Source organism: Salvelinus alpinus, chromosome 5, assembly GCF_045679555.1.
Source record: "Salvelinus alpinus chromosome 5, SLU_Salpinus.1, whole genome shotgun sequence".
Taxonomy (NCBI): Eukaryota; Metazoa; Chordata; class Actinopteri; order Salmoniformes; family Salmonidae; genus Salvelinus; species Salvelinus alpinus.
In genome coordinates, this window is record NC_092090.1 from 52,629,421 (window position 1) to 52,651,059 (window position 21,639).

The 21,639-nt window shown below is 46.2% G+C and overlaps 1 pseudogene; it reads right to left on the bottom strand.

Annotated features, from left to right (window-relative positions):
* Window positions 1–387: 387 nt before the first annotated feature.
* On the bottom strand, window positions 388–21,639 carry LOC139575308 (peptidyl-prolyl cis-trans isomerase C-like; annotated as a pseudogene).

A 21,639-nucleotide genomic window follows, 5' to 3' on the forward strand; every position in this document is an offset into this window, starting at 1 on the left:
TTTTGTTTTTTGTAATACCTAAACATTACCACTCTGCTCTTTGTCTGTAGCGTATCTCTATGAAATGCAATACATCTTGATCTTCTCCACGTTGGTCTACATTGTTTGCAGGTTTAAGGCATGTTCGGAATGACAAAACATTTTCAACATTTGGAGGAGAGTTGAGCATAATTTGCATCTCCGGCTATAAAACACCCTGACCGTATGTCAGAGTTTAGTGGTCGGGGGAATCGATTTGCCATCACCTGGGCGTCAGGTTTGCTCTTAGGATTAAATTCCCCCCCCCCCCCCCCCCTCCGTTTTGCATAATGTATTGATCGGGCGCGGTAAACGAGCATCAAGCATGCGGCCAGAGGATGAATTGTTTACTCGCATAAAAATAACCTTTCAATAGGGGAAGATGCATGGCGTGGACCTCTGGTGGCATTCTGCTGCCCCAAGCAGATGGCATTCAGCTGTTATTGATCTGAGGCCTGCAGGCGAGTGGGGGGCAGGCTGGGCTGGGCGGGCACCAATACTGGGCCCCTCCATCCCCACTGATATCCTCCCATAGGCTACAGCCAGCAAACAAAGGGAAACAACAGGGGGAAGTTCACTATTTCGCACTAAGTTTTCATTAGAAAAACGATATATGTGGCCAGGAAGAGACAGGTGTGTGAAATCACAATTACTTTGGCCTGCCTTCCTCCTTCCCCATTGACATTGGGTACCAGAGGGCCATCACACACAACCCACAGCGGAAATTAAAATGTTGCTGTAACGTCCTGACCAGAGTTATTATGTGTTTTGCTTGTTTAGTGTTGGTCAGGACGTGAGCTGGGTCGGAATTCTATGTTGTGTGTCTAGTTTGTCTGTTTCTGTGTCCAGCCTAATATGGTTCTCAATCAGAGGCAGCTGGTAATCGTTGTCCCTGATTGAGAATCATATATAGGAGGCTTGTTTGGTGTTGGGATTTTGTGGGTGATTGTTTCCTGTCTCTGTGTTTGTGTTCTGCACCAGATAGGTCTGTCTCGGTTTTCACATTTGTTATTTTGTTGTTTGTATAGTGTTCCCGTTTATTGTCAGATTAAACATGTTGAACACTAACTGCGCTGCATTTTGGTCCTCTCCTTCAACTATGGAAGAAAACCGTTACAGAATCACCCACCAAACCCGGACCAAGCAGCATGGCAACGGGCAGCAGCAACAGCAGCAGCGGTACCAGGAGGAATGGTCATGGGAGGAAATCATGAACGGAAAAGGACCCTGGGCTAAGGTTGGAAAGGATCACCTCCCATGGGAACAGCTGGAGGCAACCGGTGAGAGGAACTGGCGTTATTAAGGTACACAGCTAGCACGGAAACCCGAGAAGAAATCCCAAAAATGTCTTGGGGGGGGGGGGGGGGGGGGGCTAAAGGGTAGTGTGGCAAAGGCAGGTAGAAAACCTGCGCCCACTTCCCATGCTTACCGTGGAGAGCGGGAGTACGGGCAGACACCGTGTTATGCGGAAGAGCGCACGGTGTCTCCTGTACGTGTGCATAGCCCGGTGCGGGTTATTCCACCTCCCCGCACGGGCCGGGCTAGAGTGAGCATTGAGCCAAGTGCCATGAAGCCGGCTCTACATATCTGGCCTCCAGTACGTCTCCTCGGGCCGGTGTACATGGCACCAGCCTTACGCATGGTGTCCCCGGTTCGCCTACACAGCCCAGTGCGGGTTATTCCACCTCCCCGCATTGGTCGGGCTACGGGGAGCATGCAACCAGGTAAGGTTGGGCAGGCTCAGTGCTCAAGGGAGCCAGTACGCCTGCACGGTCCGGTATATCCGGCGCCACCTTCCCGCCCCAGCCCAGTACCTCCAGTTCCAGCACCCCGCACTCGCCTTATGGTGCGTGGCCCCAGCCCAGTACCATCAGTGCCGACACCACGCACCAGGCTTCCAGTGCGTCTCCAGAGCCCTGTTCCTCCTCCACGCACTCACCCTGTGGTGCGTGTCTCCAGCCCAGTGCCTCCAGTTCCGGCACCACGCATCAAGCCTCCTGTGCGTCTCCAGAGCCCTGTACGCACTGTTCCTTCTCCCCGCACTCGCCCTGAGGTGCGTGCCCTCAGTCCGGTACCACCAGTTCCGGCACCACGCACCAGGCCTACTGTGCGCCTCAGCAGGTAAGAGTCGGCCGTCTGCCCAACGCCGCCTGCACTGCTCGTCTGCCCAACGCCGTCTGTACTGCCTGCTTGCCTAACGCCGCCTGCACTGCTCGTCTGCCCAGCGCCGTCTGAGCCATCCGTCTGCCCAGCGCCGTCTGAGCCATCCGTCTGCCCAGCGCCGTCTGAGCCATCCGTCTGCCCAGCGCCGTCTGAGCCATCCGTCTGCCCAGCGCCGTCTGAGCCATCCGTCTGCCCAGCGCCGTCTGAGCCATCCGTCTGCCCAGCGCCGTCTGAGCCATCCGTCTGCCCAGCGCCATCTGAGCCATCCGTCTGCCCAGCGCCATCTGAGCCATCCGTCTGCCACGAGCCTTCAGAGCCGCCCGTCTGTCCCGAGCCATTAGAGCCGTCTGTCAGTCAGGAGCCGCTAGAGCCGTCTGTCAGTCAGGAGCCGCTAGAGCCGTCCGTCAGTCAGGAGCCGCTAGAGCCGTCCGTCAGTCAGGAGCCGCCAGAGCCGTCCGTCAGTCAGGAGCTGCCAGAGCCGTACGTCAGTCAGGAGCTGCCAGAACAGCCAGCCTGTCAGGAGCTGCCAGAGCCGCCAGCCAGTCAGGAGCTGCCAGAGCCGCCAGCCAGTCAGGAGCTGCCAGAGCCGCCAGCCAGTCAGGAGCTGCCAGAGCCGCCAGCCAGTCAGGAGCTGCCAGAGCCGCCAGCCAGTCAGGAGCCGCCAGCCAGTCAGGAGCCGCCAGCCAGTCATGAGCTGCCCTCCAGTCATGAGCTGCCCTCCAGTCATGAGCTGCCCTCCAGTCATGAGCTGCCCTCCAGTCATGAGCTGCCCTCCAGTCATGAGCTGCCCTCCAGTCATTAGCTGCCCTACAGTCATGAGCTGCCCTACAGTCATGAGCTGCCCTACAGTCCGGAGCTGCCACTCAGTCCGGAGCTGCCATTAGTCCGGAGCTGCCCCTCTGTCCTGAGCTACCCCTCTGTCCTGAGCTACCTCTCTGTCCTGAGCTACCTCTCTGTCCTGAGCTACCTCTCTGTCCTGAGCTACCTCTCTGTCCTGAGCTACCTCTCTGTCCTGAGCTACCTCCTAAATCATGTGGGGGCCTTGGGGAGGATTCTTAGGCCAAGGTCGTGGGCAAGGGTCGCCACTCAAAGGACGCTAAGGAGGGGGACAAAGACAGTGGTGTCCTCGTCCTGCGCCGGAGCCGCCACCGCGGACAGATGCCCACCCAGACCCTCCTCTTGAGTTGTAGGGGTGCGTTCGGAGTCCGCACCTCAGGAGGGGGGTACTGTAACGTCCTGACCAGAGTTATTATGTGTTTTGCTTGTTTAGTGTTGGTCAGGACGTGAGCTGGGTCGGAATTCTATGTTGTGTGTCTAGTTTGTCTGTTTCTGTGTCCAGCCTAATATGGTTCTCAATCAGAGGCAGCTGGTAATCGTTGTTCCTGATTGAGAATCATATATAGGAGGCTTGTTTGTTGTTGGGATTTTGTGGGTGATTGTTTCCTGTCTCTGTGTTTGTGTTCTGCACCAGATAGGTCTGTCTCGGTTTTCACATTTGTTATTTTGTTGTTTGTATAGTGTTCCCGTTTATTGTCAGATTAAACATGTTGAACACTAACTGCGCTGCATTTTGGTCCTCTCCTTCAACTATGGTGTCACGATCGTGTGGAGGAGAGACGGACCAAAACGCAGCATGTGAAAAATAAGACATCTTCTTTTTATTTGAAGAAGGAAAAACGAAGTAAACACTTTACAAACTAACAAAACAAAAACAACAAACGACCGTGAAGCTATAAACGTTAGTGCACACAAAAAAGCAAAAAACGTTCAACATAGACAATTACCCACAAACACCTAAAGCCTATGGCTACCTTAAATATGGCTCCCAATCAGAGACAACAATAACCAGCTGTCTCTGATTGAGAACCAAATCAGGCAACCATAGACTTTCCTAAACAACTACACTCAACCATAGACAATTCTAAACACCTACACTGAACACAACCCCATCTACTCTATGAAACCCCCTCAACCATACAAACCACACTAGACAATACAAAAACACATACTAACCCATGTCACACCCTGACCTAACTAAAATACTAATGAAAACAAAGATAACTAAGGCCAGGGTGTGACATAACCCCCCCCTTAAGGTGCGAACTCCGGACGCACCAGCATAAAGTCTATGGGAGGGTTTGGGTGGGCGTCTGTCCATGGTGGCGGCTCTGGTACTGGTCGTGGTCCCCACCCCACCATAGTCACTACCCGCTTTCGTAGCCTCCTCCAAATGTCCACCCTCCAACTTAACCCCACTGGATTCAGGGGCAGCACCGGACTAAGTGGCAGCACCGGACTAAGAGGCAGCACCGGACTAAGGGGCAGCACCGGACTAAGGGGCAGCACCAGGATAAGGGGCAGCACCAGGATAAGGGGCAGCACCGGGATAAGGGGCAGCACCGGGATAAGGGGCAGCACCGGACTAAGGGGCAGCACCGGACTAAGGGGCAGCCCCGGACTAAGGGGCAGCACCGGACTAAATGGCGGATCCTGGCTGGACAGCTCTGGCGGATCCTGGCTGGACGGCTCTGGCGGATCCTGGCTGGACGGCTCTGGCGGATCCTGGCTGGACGGCTTTGGCGGATCCTGGCTGGCTGACGGATCTGGCTGCTCATGGCTGGCTGACGGATCTGGCTGCTCATGGCTGGCTGACGGGTCTGGCTGCTCATGGCTGGCTGACGGATCTGGCTGCTCATGGCTGGCTGACGGATCTGGCTGCTCATGGCTGGCTGACGGATCTGGCTGCTCATGGCTGGCTGACGGATCTGGCTGCTCATGGCTGGCTGACGGATCTGGCAGATCCTGTCTGGTTGGCGGCTCTGGCAGATCCTGTCTGGTTGGCGGCTCTGGCAGATCCTGTCTGGTTGGCGGCTCTGGCAGATCCTGTCTGGTTGGCGGCTCTGGCAGATCCTGTCTGGTTGGCGGCTCTGGCAGATCCTGTCTGGTTGGCGGCTCTGGCAGATCCTGTCTGGTTGGCGGCTCTGGCAGATCCTGTCTGGTTGGCGGCTCTAGCGGCTCCTGACTGACGAACGGCTCTGACGGCTCGGGACAGACGGGCGGCTCTAATGGCTCGGGACAGACGGATGGCTCAGATGGCGCTGGGGAGACGGATGGCTCAGATGGTGCTGGGGAGACGGATAGCTCAGATGGCGCTGGGGAGACGGATGGCTCAGATGGCGCTGGGGAGACGGATGGCTCAGATGGCGCTGGGGAGACGGATGGCTCAGATGGCGATGGGGAGACGGATGGCTCTGGCCGTATGAGGCGCACTGTAGGCCTGGTGCGTGGTGCCGGAACTGGTGGTACCGGGCTGGGGACACGCATCTCAAGGCTAGTGCGGGGAGAAGGAACAGGGCATACTGGACCCTGGAGACGCACATTAGGCCTAGTGCGTGGTGCCGGCACTGGTGGTACCGGTCTGGGAACACGCACTTCAAGGCTAGTGCGGGGAGCAGCAACAGGATGCACAGGACTCTGGAGACGCACAGGAGGCTTGGTGCGTGGCGTAGGCACTGGTGGTAATGGGCTGGAGACACGCACCATTGGACGAGTGCGTGGAGGAGGAACAGGGCTCTGGAGACACACTGGAAGCCTGGTGCGTGGTGTAGGCACTGGTGGAACTGGACTGGGGCGGGGAGGTGGCGCCGGAAATACCGGACCGTGCAGGCGTACTGGCTCCCTTGAGCATTGAGCCTGCCCAACCTTACCTGGTTGAGTGCTCCCCGTCGCCCGACCAGTGCGGGGAGGTGGAATAACCCGCACCGGGCTATGTAGGCGAACCGGGAACACCATGCGTAAGGCTGGTGCCATGTAAGCCGGCCCGAGGAGACGCACTGGTGGCCAGATAGGTAGAGCCGGCTTCATGGCACTTGGCTCAATGCTCAATCTAGCCCTACCAGTGCGGGGAGGTGGAATAACCCGCACTGGGCTATGCACACGTACAGGAGACACCGTGCGCTCTACTGCGTAACACGGTGTCTGCCCGTACTCCCGCTCTCCACGGTTAGCCTGGGAAGTGGGCGCAGGTCTCCTACCTGCCCTCGGCCCGCTACCTCCTATCCCCCCCCCAAGAAATTTTTGGGTAGTACTCACGGGCTTCCAGCCTTGCCTCCGTGCTGCCTCCTCATATCGCCGCCTCTCTGCTTTCGCTGCCTCCAGCTCAGCTTTGGGACGGCGATATTCTCCAGGTTGAGCCCAAGGTCCCTTTCCATCCAATATCTCCTCCCATGTCCAAGAATCCTTGATGCCTTGCTCCTGTTGCCGCTTGTCACGCTGCTTGATCCTGTGGTGGGTAATTCTGTCACGATCGTGTGGAGGAGAGACGGACCAAAACGCAGCATGTGAAAAATAAGACATCTTCTTTTTATTTGAAGAAGGAAAAACGAAGTAAAACACTTTACAAACTAACAAAACAAAACAACAAACGACCGTGAAGCTATAAACGTTAGTGCACACAAAAAAGCAACAAACGTTCAACATAGACAATTACCCACAAACACCTAAAGCCTATGGCTACCTTAAATATGGCTCCCAATCAGAGACAACAATAACCAGCTGTCTCTGATTGAGAACCAAATCAGGCAACCATAGACTTTCCTAAACAACTACACTCAACCATAGACAATTCTAAACACCTACACTGAACACAACCCCATCTACTCTATGAAACCCCCTCAACCATACAAACCACACTAGACAATACAAAAACACATACTAACCCATGTCACACCCTGACCTAACTAAAATACTAATGAAAACAAAGATAACTAAGGCCAGGGTGTGACATATGGAAGAAAACCGTTACAGTTGCCATGATAATATCACCATGGAACTACGCAACGCAACCTCTAAGGCAAACTGAAAGAGTTGTCATAACTGAGTGTGTTGCCGTTTTAATTACGGAGTTTGTTGCGGTCTGTTTACTAACCTCGACGGTTAAGTTTAGGCATTCATTCAGAGTGATTGAACCCGTGATGTTCAGAGCCATAACTTGCAGTTTATGGTTAGGGGCTACACGAGCCCCTCCCCAGGTTCAGGCCATGTTTACCAACCTCAACGGTTAAGTTTAGGCATTAATTCAGAGTAGTTGTTAAAGTTTGGATTAAGTTTCGGCACTAGGGTTAAGTTTAGGCATTAAATCAGAGTGATTGAACCCGTGATGTTCAGAGCCATAACTTGCAGTTTATGGTTAGGGGCTACGCGAGCCCCTCCCCAGGTTTAGCCCATCCCTAGGTTAGGGGCTACTGTACGCGAGTTACGGTTCCGAACATCGCGGGTTCAATCCTGGTGCTAGGCACTTTCTTTTTTCTTTTTTCTGTTTTAACCCTAACCCAAACTTTAGCCTGAACCTTCACAGTTTTAGCCCATCCTCACCCCCATCCCCAGCTCCATAGCTCGTCACGAGCCTACTAGATGGTAACTTCACCTTTTACCATTCTAATAATGCCTGGACAGTGCATAATCCACTGGAGTTTGAGCTGAGACTAACCACTATAGTGGAATATTAGCTAAGGTTTAAAAAAAATAGCAAATAACAGCAGAGATAATGAACATCTTTGTCTACTTCCTCCATGCTACAAAAATAAATTGCATATGTAATCCATCAGTTATGACAGATTTTTCTGATAGTTGCACAATATTTTAATCCAGTCGATGAAATATGGACCTATTCCAAAGTGGTCTCCTTCACTAATGTAATATCAAATACATACTAAACTATGAACATACAGTATGTATCAAAGTTGTTTCAATTAAATCTGAATATTGACCAGCTTCCATTGGCAATCTGGGGGCAAAAGCAGTGTAAATGGAAATTATCCTCTAATGATATGGCTGTAATGAGGCCTTGATGCTCAGATAAGTTGGACACGGTGGAGTATCCATTGTCTCTCGGCTGAGTGGGCTTCCAGGGTTGAGAGAGAGCTCACCCGCAGCCCTTTGTGTCTCATCGTCACTCCTCTCCCAGCCCTTCGCTTCTCCCTGCACTCCCCTCCTTGCCTTCCCAGTTAATTAGTTTCAGAGGGAGCGGAGGGCTCCTTACTCCAAGCACAGGCCACACAGTGTATGACTGCAGAGAAGAAACATTAGTGAGACAAATACTGCCGGAAAATAGCAGCAGCACCATTCTGGTGAGGATGCAGAGAATATTCTCAGTCCTAGTAGTTGGCTGTTATAAACTGGTTGTTTCAGTGTGTTCAACAAATGTTGTTGTATTAAAACCTTTTTAGAACCTTATACGTCTCTGGTTAGGACCAAAATAAAATATAGCAGGAGTTAATTTGGTCTGAAAAAATGCCCTATGTACTCCATATAAGATTATGCAGAAGCTGTTCATAATTTATTCACCTTTAATAGTAATATAATTGCTGTGGATACTTTAGATGTTATGAATGCTTTGCTGTTGTTTTATTTGTGCACGGTTATCAGTGATCTGTTACGCACTGAGATAGTTTACACATGCACTGTACCCACAGGTTATCAGTGAAGTGGTGAGTGGTGGTGTGGAGAAGAGAACCTCTACTCTCTCAATGCTTTCAAGTGGAAAGCACTTACAGCTCAGTATCTCTTGATTTATTAAGCAGCTTTTCTTTTCTGCATTCTGAGCCTGGAATCCAGTTTATGATAAATGTGGCGCGATGCATAAATTTAACACAATGGCTCCCGCGCCAACCTTTCGTCTTAATGATTAAACATTGCAGTGATCGTCCGCCTAACTTTTTTCCTCCATCTTCCTCTATAAACTCAGTTTTTTCCAAAAGATATTCAAGTTTTTAGTAAACAGGAAGAATTTTTCAAATACATATTTTTGTTTGTTCATGTATTCCCATCCATTGGAGAGTGGGGGGAAAAGCCTGTGGGTATTTGTTTTGTCTGGCAGCTGGCAAAAAAGCCCTATTACATGGAGGTGTGATCTGGAGCTGCTGTGAAGAATCCTCTATTCATTTCTAAATAGCTCTTCAGGGCATGGTGGCCCTGAAGTCTGTGCAGTGTGGCCTGTTTGGCATTGTACACAGTCATAATCTCAGAAGGTTAGTGGCTCTCTCGTCCCAAGATGTGAGTGCGCTCTTCCGTTACTGCGGTAATTGGCTGATGAGGAAGCCCAAGTTGAAAAGGGAGTGTCAGTGTTCGATTTCCCCGAGAGCCTAAGTGAGGATATGTCACCATTTATGCTGCTTTCTGTGACACTGCTCCTAGGCAGAAACTCAGGGGAAATCATTAGGCTGTTTATACCTCTCCCCTGTCGAGTTCGCTTGCCTTTGATATTTTCACAATGTTTTCCACCGAGTGATGGTACCTCGCTGGGGTCAAGAGAGAACAAGTCCCTTTTGTAAATTTGTGACCAAATTTTAACTGTGGAAAGAGAAAAATCCAGACAATTGGTGAACATGGTGGTAAGGTGCTGAGAGAACCAGAGAGGCTGTCAATGCCGTCCACCTGGTGTCCTACTCACAATTTAAAGAGATGGAAACTTAATGATTTTTATGTGTATGTTCCGCCACATTCTCAGTGTGAACTGAAAGCTAATGGAAACAGGGCTGAAATGCTTATACTCACAGGGTTTTAAACACTTTTTAACCACAAAGTATGTTTTCAAATCAATATATGTTGAAGTGATAGTTCAACGATACATTTGCATAATCTTAAAAACACATAGAAAGTAGTCCATGTATGAACCAGGAGAGTTAGTGAGCCATTATTTAGGTTTGATAACTTAGCATTGCAGAACAATGGGAGTGGTAGAGCGGATACAAAAGTGGACAAAATGATGGCTCTGGAATCACCAGAAAGGTGTTTTGAATCTTGACAAAATATTTTCCCAGGCTTGGGACAACGACCTGCAATTTTGCTTAATTTAATTGCTCAAAGTGTACTTACTGATGCTTATAGCTCTGCCACAGTAACTCTTCATACTATCTGATAGTGCTGTCAAAAGGCTGTCAGAAGTGTCAATATGATAATACAGAGCATAATTGTAGCCTGGTGGACTAGGAGCGGTTGGTGATAATTGTCAGTGTATAACAGGGTGAGACACTGTCATTACTAAGAAGTCAATATGGCTGACACTGAGAAGAGATCTGTAAATGATTTCACTGTCAGAAATCAGTAGAGGGACATAAAAAAAAGCTTTTCAATAGCCCACTCTCAGTGAGTTTATTCAATGCTTGACAACGCAGTGAAATGAAACCTAGCCATGAGGGCCTTTCACAGGAACTCTATGTCACTGTTATACAGAAGGGACATGTTAGTGAAAACTAATGTGTATAGTATATGAGTATGGTTGTATTGCCTTGTATAAGCTTTACGAGAATGAAGACTGTGGAATATGATAGTGATTATCTGGCCCCGGCATAATCTTATAATAGACACATTCATACTGTACATGTCTCTGCTTTACAGTATAGCCTACAAAACCAGTTGTGTTTTTAATTCTGTGGTATGTGAAATCCACACATAACTTAACAATATAATCAGATATCACTATTTGGTTTCATTAGAGCAGGGGGGTGAACATTTCACATGAGAGTATACAGTACTGTATTTCTAACTATCTTGATTAAAAAATACAAAGTAGATCTGTATAATTGATAGGCCATGTATTTGCGGGCAGAAAGTTGCACTGGTCTGTATGGTTTTATGGTTCTATCAGGCTTTCATTCTGCGATGCTGATTTGTCTGCGCTTGACCTTTCTAGCGTACTGTCCCATCATCCTGCACTGAGGGTCCTGTGGGAGCACTGCATGCTGCCCAGTATTGTTGCTAATGAAGCCTGTCATCCCTTCACAGCCTCTCCAAGCCCTGCAATGGACAGAGAGCCAACTTTTAGCCCATCTCCCATTGATCCTCTCATATATTCCCAACCAGCTCTGGACTGCTCTTACCCAGTTACCGAACTGGACCATTTTCCACTCTTGTGGACACGCTGCATGGTCAGACCTCTCATTACATGCACAACCACTGAGATATGGTTCAGACTACAGATACACTACACACATCATGTATATGACTACCTGGAATGAAGTACAGAAAAATACATTAGAACAGTTTTCAATGTAGATGCACTGTTGTGTTGAGGCCATTGTATACAGGTATAAGTCATTGCATATGAAGATACCATGCGTTCAGGAATGGTAACTTTTCATTTCAGCTGGAGTGGAAAGATGGAGGGAGATGGAGAATACAAACTTTGTGTGTGTGTGTGTGTGTGTGTGTGTGTGTGTGTGTGTGTGTGTGTGTGTGTGTGTGTGTGTGTGTGTGTGTGTGTGTGTGTGTGTGTGTGTGTGTGTGTGTGTGTGTGTGTGTGTGTGTGTGTGTGTGTGTGTGTGTGTGTGTGTGTGTGTGTGTGCGTGCGTGTGCGTGCGTGCGTGCGTTCCATGGTGTTCTCATGAGATGTATCCTCTTGCTCTGACCTTTGTGTCCATGGCTGTTTTCTTCCTCTAGCCCTGGCAGTGTGGAGACATGGGAGTGAAGAAAACATATCACACTGTGTTCTCATTAGTTCACAGTGTTGTCAACTTACGCAAATCACTTGTCAACCCCAACACTTGCACTTGACCATTCATTTCAAATGTCTGGGTTTTCTACTGGCCCCCCAGAATTTATTATTTCATACATACCATATTTAGCCCATGAATGGATTTGTCCCCTAGCGACTCATTGATATACTGCAGTATTTCTTCAAGGCAGAACAACCCATTCCCATTGTATTCATTGATGACCAGTAATTATCTTGAGTTTGGAAAAATACCAATGCAAACAAACACTAGAACAAATACTAAAACCACTTGAGACAGGTCCATAGAGAAGAAAATAACAACCCGTACAAATACAGAATTCTAACAATAGCATTTTATTGTAGAAAATGCCCTTGCTGACACTTTCCTTTACTATTACTGCATTGCAAATAATTCATGATATAATATGATTGGATGGACTGTTTCTGATACAAATATGAATTCCATGCAAACAGAAATGAGTCATTAGGACGTCCCCGGAACATCACGAAATGGTTGCCTAAAGTCGACATGACATTGTGCCATTGTTCTATGTACATTTTGTCTAGTTCCCAGGTTGTTCCCGGGACATCCCCAGGGACAGTTGTAAGATGTTTTCGGAATGGTGTGTCATGGTCCTGTAGAGGTTTTATCTAGTTCCCGGTTTGTTAAAGGGATATCGCGAAGGACAATTTTAGGACGTTCTCAGGACGTTGTGTCATGGTCTTGTGAAGGTTTTTGTCTAGGTTCCGGTTTGTTTCCGGGGACTTCCCCAAGGATGTTTATAGGACGTTCTTAGAACGATCTGTCATGGTCCCCTGGAAGTTTTTGTCGAGTACACGCTTAGAAAAAAGGATTCCAAAAGGGTTTTTCAACTGTAGAAGAACCCTTTTTGGTTCCAGGTAGAACCCTCTGTGGAAAGGGTTCTATATGGAACCCAAAAGGGTTATACCTGGAACCAAAAACGTTTTACCTGGAACAAAAAATTGTTCTTCAAAGGGTTCTCCTATGTGGACAACTGACTAAGCCTTTTAGGTTCCTTTTTTTCTAAGAGTGTACGCGGCTTGTTCCAGGGTGGCGTTTATAGGACGCTCTTGGAATGTTCTGTGATTGTCTCCTGGATGTTTTTGTTTAGTACCCGGTTTGTTCCGGGACACCCCCCAAGGATGTTTATAGGATGCTCTTAGAACGTTCTGTCATAGTCCCTGGAGGTTTTGTTCCGGGAACGTCACCTGATGGTTGCAAAGAAACGTTCTACCCCCCAAAAAGCTATACCCCTTGTTACTGTTGCCGAGGCCATCAAGATACACTCAAGAAAAACAATTGTATTTTTCATAGTGATTCAGGAGTAACATTGAAACAGAATAAAATGTGTCACCAACATTAGACCACTATATGGAAAACTCTGTAAATAAGTAAATGAAATCAATGATGAAGAGAATAGTCACATTAATTTATAACTAAAATAGAAGTGCAGATGGCACTATTTTGCTTAGTGCAGAGATGTGTTATACAGTGCATTCGGAAAGTATTCAGTACTTTTTCTACTTTTTGTTACATTACAGCTTTATTCGAAAATTGATTTTTTTTAATACTCATCAATCTACACACAATACCCCATGATGAGAAAACGAAAACAGTTTTTAAGAATGTTTTTGCTAATTTATTAAAAATAAAAAACAGAAATACCTTATTTACATAAGTATTCAAACCCTTTACTATGACACTCAAAATTGAGCTCAGATGCATCCTGTTTCCATTGATGATCCTTGAGATGTTTCTACAATTGATTGGAGTCCACCTGTGGTAAATTCAATTGATTGGATATGATTTGGAAAGGCACACACCTGTCTATATAAGGTCCCACAGTTGACAGTGAATGTCAGAGCAAAAACCAAGCCATGAGGTCGAAGGAATTGTCCATAAACCCCCGAGACAGGATTGTGTCGAGGCACAGATCTGGGGAAGGGTACCAAAAAAATGTATGTTAGCATTGAAGGTCCCCAAGAACAGTGGCCTCCATCATTCTTAAATGGAAGAAGTTTGGAACCACCAAGAATCTTCCTAGAGCTGGTCACCTGGCCAAACTGAGCAACTAGGAGAGAAGAGCCTTGGTCAGGGAGGTGGCCAGAAACCCGATGGTCACTCTGACAGAGCTCCAGAGTTCCTCTGTATAGATGTGAGAACTTTCCAGAAGGACAACCATCTCTGCAGCAATCAGGCCTTTATGGTAAAGTGGCCAGACGGAAGACACTCCTCAGTAAAAGGCACATTGGAGTTTGCCAAAAGCCACCTAAAGGACTCTCAAACCGTGAGAAACAAGATTCTCTGGTCTGATGAAACCAAGATTGAACTCTTTGGCCTGAATGCCAAGCGTCACGTCTGGAGGAAACCTGGCACCATCCCTACGGTGAAGCATGATGGTGGCAGCATCATGATATTGGGATGTTTTTCAGCGGCTGGGACTGGGAGACTAGTCAGGATTGAGGGAGAGATGAATGGAGCAAAGTACAGAGAGATGAATGATGAAAACCTGCTCCAGAGCGCTCAGGACCTCAGACTGGGGTGACGGTTCACCTTCCAACAGGACAACGACCCTAAGCACACAGCCAAGACAATGCAGGAGTGACTTTGAGACCTGTCCTTGAGTGGCCCAGCCAGAGCCTGGATTTGAACCCTGTTTTTTTTGTCATTATAGGGTATTGTGTGTAGATTGTTGAGAGATAAAAAAAATTTAAAAAATAGAATAAGGCTGTAACGTAACCAAATGTGGAAAAAGTCAAGGGGTCTGAATACTTTCCGAATGCACTGTAGGTAATGCACGTGTAGGTGACTTCTGAGAATGCTACAGACTTTGTGGCGCAGCAGAAAGATCAGCGTAACCCAAATCCAGAGGTTGTGATTTCATATCCCAGGGTGGGCACATTGAAAGGTCAGTACTAAGTGATTATGTCAAATGTAATCATATTGTCTTTGATTAAAGATTTGTACACTATTTTAGCTGAAAAGCCTACCACTTATCTTAAAAGCCCCATAACATTTCATTACTTTACTTATAATGGTTTGGGACATCTGGGACCATCATGTGACGTCCTGACAACTGGCAAAACAAATGTTTTGAGAACATCTTACAAATGTCCTAACATGGTCCTCAATGACTTCCTGTTAATGTAACATGTGTGATATGAACCCTGGTCCACCTTGTGAGAAACCAACATCTTAACCAATAGACCAAGAGGAAATTCCCTTTTGGTCTGAGGGCCGACACTGATTTTGAAGTCACAGGTGGGGTTACCCATCACATGACCTTGAGCAACCATGAGTAACTCATGTCCGCTACAATAACTTACAGGGAACTACACATAGGTCCACCAGAGAACGTTCCCTTGGGACCATCACGCGGCGTACTGCCCTGCTAACAAAAATGTGCCGTTAAGACATCCCCGGAATGTCATGAAATGGTTTCCTAAAGTGGTCAGGATGTTGTGTCATGGTAACCTGGAGGTTCCCGTTTTGTTCCCGGTTTGTTCCAGGGACATCTTTGAGGAAGTTTTTTTAGGATGTTATTTGGTTGTTGTGTCATGGTCCCCTGGCGGTTCTTGTCTAGTTCCCGTTTTGTTCCAGGGACAAAGGATGTCCTCTTATGGTCCTGAGGTTTTAATGTTCCTAGAACGTTCTCTGAACGTCAGTGGGATACCGTCTCACTGAACCCTCAAAGGGACCTAATAGGAACATTGCCTAATGCAATTGTGCACAATACATTTTTATATTCAAAATTTTGCAGCCTGCTAACTATTACATCTTCCTGATTAATCCTGAAAATTTGATTTCTCATAGAGAAAATAAAAATATTATGACCATAACAACGCAACATACTTTATTCACAAAGGGGACCTCATTAACACATTCAAATGCATTTAACGACATACAGCTGCTGTGATGACATTTGATGCATAGCATATGTGAAAATGTGTGAAGTATTGCATACATTGTTTATTTGTATCAACAATGTGAGAGAAAAAAGTTGTTTCGGCTTAGCATGACAAAGTGCTGAGTGGATAGTGCAAATGACATACTGATCATTTGACAATTAGTGTAGAACAAACAACAAATTACGCCCAACAGTTTTAACATATTCATTATAAATTACATCTTCTCACGAATTAAGAATTTATTTTGTTAATAGTTAGTATACCCATTAGAGAGCCACGGATATGCTCTAGTAATAAATAAACATAAACAACAACTGCATAATATTTCTCTAGTGAAAGTGTAGTGATAACCCTCCCAACCCTCCACAATAAATGGCTTTTTGACTTCAGTCTTCCCACTGTTGACAATGACACACTGTATAGGGCAGGTTTCGGTCATTTGTGTCTTGGAGCTCGATGGTGTGAACCACAGACTGAAAAGAGAAGATTAGAATATATACTAGCGATTCATTGTACCACTGTACACGCGTGCGTGCGTGCGTGCGTGCGTGCGTGCGTGCGTGCGTGCGTGCGTGTGTGTGTGTGTGTGTGTGTGTGTGTTCATGTGTATGTATATGTGTGAGTGACAAATTATTTTCCAATGTCAGTGGCCACAAAAAATGTTCAAACTCTAAAAACAAATTGTTTGCCTCCACTTACCATAACCTCCAGCATCTTCCCAAACACCACGTGCTTCCCGTCCAGCCTAGGAGCCCTGGCCGCAGTGATAAAAAGAACTAGGAGCCGTTTGTGTCTGGGCCCGTGTTGGCCATACTGGCCCAACTGCTCCCAGTTGCTTCAGCTTGAAGTTCTCATCAGCAAATTGGTTGCGTAAATGCTTCTACCTGTGGCAACAAATGAGGAAACAGCATTTAGGGACTGTGTAGGGACGGATGAAGAGACTGGGACTGGAGACTATGGGTTCTGGTCAAACGTAGTGCACTATATAGGGAATAGGTGCCCTCTGGGATGGGCCCACTGAGAACTTTGGGGGAGTGTACGTAAGCACCTTCTCTGCTTTGTTGATATACTATTCCCAACATTCACCATAAGATCAAATGTCTAAGACAGGTCAAATTCTATGTGATCTTTCTTGCCTCCAATCCCATCTCCAGCTGGAAGTCAACGTTCAACATGAGATCAAATGTCTAAGACAGGTCAAACTCTATGTGATCTTTCTTACCTCCAGTCTTATCTCCAGCTGTGAAGTCACCGCCTTGGATCATGAAGTCCTTGATTGCCCGATGAAACTTACTTCCTTTGTAACCATATCCTTTCTGCAAAGACGATGATTTTGGAAATTCACATGACTGTATCACCTATCCATTTGCAAATGTGCAAGAGATATGCAGGTGTGTCAGAATGTAGGCTACTTTAGATGCTATGTTCAGTCTACACTTTAAGAACAACATCATGTCAACAGTTAAAGGGGAAGTTCAGGATTTTACAACTTGTGTTTGATGGTTCCTCACACTGAAGGATAAACTGTAATCTATGGGCCAGGAGAAACTGTAATCCATGGTTCGGTTTTCTCTAAACAGCCATGATCATAGACCTATGATCTATGGATGGATAATTGGTATTCTGATGCTTTCCTGTCTTGTTTACTCACACCACAATAACAACTTTTACACGGACAGCGTACAGTGGCCTACCTCCCCTGTTGCAAGACCCACAAAGGTATTCACAATCAGTGGAAGAAGGTCTTCAAACAGGCCAATCACAATCCTGCCAACCTCATGGCCTGTCACAGTGACATCAAACAACACCTGAAATAGGGAAACAAACACAGGAACTAATTATATAACAAAATAATTGAATAGATTGAATGAGAGTAGAATGTAATATAATGATTTTCTTTTTCACATTAACTTCAGTAATTGATTAATATACAGTAGAGTTCTTTTGAAATGTAAAACAGAAGTGATCATATTTAATTATTGTGGTGATATATTGAGCTGTGAACTGAAGAAAACTATAAATTAGGCATACATACAATAGGTCCACATTTTATTTATACACTACTGGTAATGGATGATGAGTCATTACAAACATTTGAATGGCTGAGCTCTCTCATAAACATAAGCCTGAACTCAGGCTTTTTATAAAGTATATTTTCCTATATGGTGCATGCCAGGGGAATGAGTGTAGCTTATTATGTAGACGATATAAGCTACTAGTCTACAGTAGTCCTACTCCTCCATTCCAGCCTAGCCTATTTGAATAAGTTTATTACAAAAATAGGCTATTTTTAGATCCATCTCCAGTGAACTAATGCTAGCTCCTAAAATTGTACAAGATTATAACGACACAAGGTGAGACCCAGATGCAGACACAGGAGGCAGATGGTTTGAGCTCTGATATTTATTATAATCCAAGGGGTAGCCAAAAGGCAGGTCAGGGACAGGCAAGTGTTCATAGCCAGGGCAGAGTCCAAAAACTCTGATACCTCATGGAGTACTCGAAAGGGGAGAGTCCCGTGGCCCAACAGCGAAGAGTGTTCCGGGCATACTCCACCCAGACCAGTTGTCGGCTCCAGGTAGTGGGGTTGGTCGAGACGAGGCATCTTATGGTTGTTTCCAGGTCATGGTTTGCTCACTCCTACTGGCCGTTGGATTGGGGATGGAATCCGGAGGACAGGCTGGCCGACGACCCAATAAGGGTGCAGAAAGCCTTTCTCGTCTCAGAAAGAACTGAGACGAGAACTGATGACCCTGGTCGGAGACCATGTCCACCGGGAGGCCGTGGATCCGGATCCGGACTAGGAAAAACCAGGACCTAAGTGACAACCGCTGGTTGACTTGGCAAACAAGACGAACTGGCACAGACAGACAGAAAACACAGGTATAAATAAACAGGGGATAATGGGGAAGATGGGCGACACCTGGAGGAGGGTGGAGACAAGCACAAGGACAGGTGAAACAGATCAGGGAGTGACACAAGATATGTCGATAAATGTACCAAGACGTTCAACGTTAGAATGGGATAAATGCAATGTGCTGTTATTGCCCTATACACGTTATGAACTATGCCTAGTTAAATAAAGGTTTTTTAAATAATAAAAATGAAAATGTAGACTCTCGTTGACTCTTGTACCAGTATGTATACAACACAGTAGCTGTTCGTTCATGAAGGCTTCCATCAAATTCCCTCTTGAGGCAGCCTGGGTTTGTGTGCGTAGATCTACGTGCATGTGTGCTCTTGGGTAGAGTCCGATTTTTTTGGAGCAACATGCACCTTTTGTAACATGATACCCTCACAGGCCCATGTGTTCCTAATCCTCCGAATATCAACATACACAAGGTGGCGATAGCAGAGATTTTCTTGTTGTTGTCTTCCCATTTGTGGTAAAAGCAAAGAAGAATCACATTTAAAACATCATCACCACTGTTAGCTTATTTAAATGAAAACCAACTGCATATTTGAATAATGGCTACATATAATGAAAGTTTAGGTTTGTTTTACATTATCTTGTGTGCCTGCCGGTTGCCTGCCAGTTGGCTGTAGGCTATGCCGCTAGCAGTTTGCTAGCTATCTGGCTAAAAACAGCAAGCAAGCTGGCCTTTTAGCTTCCCACGTGTGAAATAATCTGATTTCTAATTGAATCATATGGCCCGGCAAATATTCTTCACTTGCCAGTGTAACCTATAACACTATCCCAGTATAATATGCTACTTGAATGTATTCTCTCCCATATCAGCTAAAAATAGAATGCCATCATTTTTGCTCACAGAGAAAAAGCACATGGCATGGGGCTGTTTTTAGGTAGTCAATCAGGTAGTTATTACTTCTAAACAAAATAAATTTTGGGGGCATTCTAATAAGGCTACAATGTTGTTTGGTTTATTGTTTGAACAGTCACAGAGATTATATTTGGTTATCAATGGAAAATGTTACATTTACATTTTAGTCATTTGCATTTACAGTAGTTGAGTGCATACATTTTTTTATAGGCTTCTTATTGAATGGCAAGCTAAACCAAGACAGCAATCTTGAAGTTGAGGTGATTTGGAAGTTGATTAGCTTCCCACATAGCCATGTGAAATAATCAGATACGAAATTCCCTTGCCCAGTGGGTATAGATCAGATCAAGGAACCAAGCAAGTTGAACTGCCTCCACAACACTGCTACGCAATGAATGATATGGCGCGTTACAAACGTAATGTTGCACAGGAGTACATCGAATGTCAGAAGATACTACAGGTAGCCGCCCCTTTTATGACGAAAAACGACATTGCGACACTACGCTACTCTCCGTAGGGTATAAACAGCCCTAGAATGTAGACCAACATACTTCAGCTCAGTGAGAAATGGCGGAAAGATAGATGCGCAGGAGCGAGCGCTCTACAACCCGACAGTGCATCCTGTGTAATTTCGAGCATTGCAAAACCATCATTTTACGCATTATAAGGTGGAAGGCTATAGTGGGCTTCAGCCATGGTCATTATCTCTAGGCTATTTATTACACATGAGTTATTTAGGCTACTGTTCATAGGTCTGCCTGCTGATTAGGCCTAGAGATTTGTTGTAATGAAACGACTTGAAGAGAGCTATTTATAGTTTTCAGTTTGTCGTGTTCTTGGAGTTTTCAGATTGTCAATGCACTTGATTTCAATCTCTTCCTGTGGATTGAAGAATTTCAGCAGTGGCACATGCAGTGGAGATGGCTTTTTTTCAATTTCCAGTGCTGCTTGTTGTTCTGGGTGCTACTGCCATGCCATGTTCTTCCTGAAAAAGATTCTGAGTGGCTTCATCTGGGATATACTGGGTTAGGAAACGTGTCATGCCCAGTAGCCTCTGTAGATATTTTCTGTCTTCTAGTGGGGGCATCTTTGTGATTGCTGACACCTTGCTTAAACCCCATCTGTGCTGGTGATGTGCCCCATGTATTTCACTTCACTCACCATGTACTGTATCTTGTCATCATTGAACTTCACATTCAGACGGATGGCTCTGTCCATTGCCTGCTGTAGAATGCGGTCATGCTCTTCTTTAAAAAACGATCTGAGTTAATCTGCTGAAATACCTCGCTGGCACTTTTTTTTGCCATAGGATAAGCGATTAAACTGTTACCTCCCCTATGGGTTATTGAATGTGCAGAGAGTGGCTGATTCCGCATCCAACTTGATTTGCCAATACACATCCTTCTCATCTAGAATAGTGAAGACCTTATTGCTTGTTGGTTTGCATTGCACATCCTCTGGCGTGGGTATGGAGAAGTGTTGATGCTGTATGGACTTAGTCAGGTCCTTAGGGTCCAAGCATACCCTAACAGAGACATCTTTCTTTTCAGTTATGACTAGACTGCTCACCCACGCTTTTGGTTTTGTTACTTTGCTGACCACACCCTTCTGCTCTTGGTTGTCCAATGTCTCTTTCAGCCTGTCAAGCACAGCATATGGGATTTTCCTACATCCATGAACAACAGGAGAGACTTTTGAATCAATGTAGATGTGGTGCTGGCCTGGAAACTCACATAGTCCTTTGAACACAGATGCGTAGCGCTTGCGGACTGTGGTGTGCAACTGTTTCAACTTTTCTGATGAGGTAAAGCTGTACACAGACCTCTCTGTCTAGTAGTCAGATGCAGCTGTAACATAGACCTTTAGCTTGTTTGTGCAGTGTGCACTTACAATGTCATTACGCCCTTTGGTTTTATGCAGGTGCCTCCATGGGATATGAATACAGTCTCAGTCTCTTTTAATTTGAATTACTTGGGAAATTTTTCTGCTAACACTGTCTGTGATGCTAAACACAATTGTCTCCTTTAGCATTAGATCCTCAGTGTCTCTGAACTCACAGTTGCGTGCTCTCAGCCTCAGTTCGGTTATAAACTTGTCAATACCTGCTTTTCATTGAACTTGTGTTCCTAAAACGGATCTCTCCAACAGTATTCCTCCGTGGTGCACAATATTTTTCAAACGCTTGCTCACCTCTGCCATTTTCTTGTCCTGTGGATCAGCATATGGAATCTCCATCATGTTGTAGATCTCCAT